Source organism: Lissotriton vulgaris, chromosome 3_1, assembly GCF_964263255.1.
Source record: "Lissotriton vulgaris chromosome 3_1, aLisVul1.2, whole genome shotgun sequence".
NCBI lineage: Eukaryota > Metazoa > Chordata > Amphibia > Caudata > Salamandridae > Lissotriton > Lissotriton vulgaris.
The window spans coordinates 1683779757-1683782683 of record NC_141689.1 but is presented as its reverse complement, the minus strand read 5'-3'; positions in this window follow the sequence as shown (position 1 = coordinate 1683782683).

Below are 2927 nucleotides of genomic sequence, written 5' to 3'. Positions count from 1 at the left end.
GCATTGAGTGAATAGGTTAATGTAGGAGCCTTGGTATAGTAGCCTGGCCTTTTACTATGGTCGATGAGTCTCCATCTTCGCCCTTTCAATCTACACCTCACCCCATTTATATGCCGCTGGCATGTCAGCCAGCTCCCCGGGTGGGTCAGCTAACAGCTTGGGAATGAGCTCTTAGTTATTAGGCCACTGTTGACTGTGGGACTGGGGTCCCTCCTTTTTCAACATCCCTCCAATCTATATCGACTTGTGGCCGCACGTGGCAGCTTCCTAGAGATAACTAGTTGGACAGGTTGTGCTGTTCTCCAATTTTGTCCATCCCCTGTTGGGGCGAGTTGGCTTGTGATTTTTATTGTTAAGCTGTGATATATGTGTGACTCAGTCTGCTCCCCCCGGGTGGCAAGGGGGGCACCAAAGAAGGCCCGAATTTCCATAGACCCTCATTGGATGAGTTGTCTTGTTGACTTGTAATGGAGCATTTCTGTTGAATATCCTCACTGATGCCTTCTACAATGCTTTTGTTTTTTGCCCTATGGCATCCTGGACATCTGCGGGTGCTACTTTGGGTTACAGTTATCCACTGTACTTAATTGCAATGTATTGTTGACTGTCAAAATGCCAATAAACATTTTTGAATGGATAAGGCCATCTCCACCACTCCCAGGTGATGTAGTCTCGAGACGCGGGGTCCTTGTAAGCACTGGGCTACGAGGCAAACACACACGTGTCGCCATTTACCGGACCGACTTTCTTTCGATTACCACGATCTTTTCTGTTCAACATACTCTGATGACCCCCTATTGGCCTTCTATTAGTACACTGACTGAATTATTGCTCTTCTTACATATGCAATGTAACTCACCTATATGGATGACTAGAGACTATTACTTTCGACTTTCTTGCTATTGGATTTGGCCTGATTAATATCGCTTACTAGCTTTTGAAAAATGCTTTTGGAACCCAACCGGGTTGGAATTATCACCGGTTCAGGGATTACATATACAGTATATTGAGACCCGAGCCCTGAAGAGTCGGAGATTATTTGTCTCAGACTAAACACGTGTCAGCTGGCTGTTTTCTGTGCCAACACACATTAAAGAACAGAGGAAATCACAACCAGATAATATTTTCGTTGTCTCGTATATGATTACATACTGCATAACTTTGATTATATGTGTGCATAGGACTGTTGTAAATTGTTATGTGTGGTTCATTATAAACGCAAGTAAGGGGCTTATAGGGTCACCCCTTTCCTGTGAGCACCATTTGGATTTAGAACTGTGTCAGACTGACTACCGGAATTCTTGCTGAGCGCCACTAACTCCTCTATACTAAAACCCTAAACTTTCATACTATACTACAAAATGCAGTTCAAAAACCTACTTGTGGAGATTCCACTTCTCTGTCTCCCAATTTTTTTCTGTGCAGAGATCTCCTCCCCAAATGCAGAGTTTCCACAAATGTATGCATGTGGGAGGGAAAGAGGGGAGCAGCTGGAAAATGAGGAATAGTTATGATTAAAGGAGAGATGAGAATGGAAGAGTAAGTAGTGGTTTATGGAGGGCTAGGGAGAGGAGGAGGGAGGGATGTGCACCCATACACAAAAGAGAAAGCATAATGCTGTTCAAAAGCTGCACTTCTAAAGTTACTACACACAGAAAAAAAAACTCTAGTAAATATACTTCAGCTCGGAGCTGCAGTTAGTCCTTTCACTACACATGGTCAATGAATGGAATACTGAAACGTTATCCAATATCAATCAATGGAGTTAAAGTATTTAAAATGTAACCCCTTAGAAATTAACATTAAATTAATTTCACTTATTTACACCATTTAAAAGTGAAAATAAATTTCATTCAATGGTAATAAAACATCTCAAATAAAAGAATATGTATTGTTTTTTTTTTATTTAATAAACTGTTAAAACCTAAAACTAATATAAACTTATTTTTTATTATAATAACATTACGTTATGGATAATTAATTGTATACATCACTTTTAATAATTAGTAATACAACATTTTAAAAAAGATCATTTGTATACTTTATTTTTAACTTTTTTTATTTAAACTTCAGAAAAATATTTTTTGTTCATTGTAATATTTTTAAATCATTTAAATATTTATTTAAAATTTAAGGTAATATGGTCTTTGCATTTTGTATAATTTTGTTTTTGCTTTTCAAATAAATATATAAAATTAATTAGTAGTATATTTAACATGACAATACTTCTGCTATTTGTTTTCAAGTATAATATATATAACTTTTCACTATATTTTACCACAGGGAGATAACTCACTATTGTAAAGTATGTGGAAAATTGATGGGCCAGAATCTATATGTGGCAATTCACAAACTTCCTGCTACAAAGTGTCCCCATCCTTCTTTTAATAAAAATGGTGGTTCACTTGTTTGGATGCAGGTACTACAAAACGCAGTTGCACTAACTACAATGTGATGCCGAAACCTTTAAGCAAGATTGTTAGAAATTGGATTCTTGGTTGGCTGAGCTATGCACCCAGGCCAGGCAGGAACCACCACTCTAGTCAGGGAAAGCTAGATGCATACTAAAAGATAACCTGTGTTCACCATCTGGTAGCTTGCTACAGAGCAGTCAGTCTTATCTAAAGAGGCAATGTATGAAGTACTTGTGCAACACACACATACACCACAAAAAGACTCCACACAGGTTTAGTTAAATAGGAGATATATATCTGAGTAAAACAAGATCAAAACAGCAAATATCTAATCAGCAGAAGGCAAGATATGAATTTTTAAAGATTGCATGCAAAAATAATGGTTAGAAGTCACTAGTGGTCAAAAGTTTGTTTGTGGTCATGAGGGAAAGGTAAAAATCCAAAGATCAGGTCGACTGTGTCAGAGGGCAGGCTGCTACAGGACCAACGCAGGGCCCACTGTGAAAGTATCTT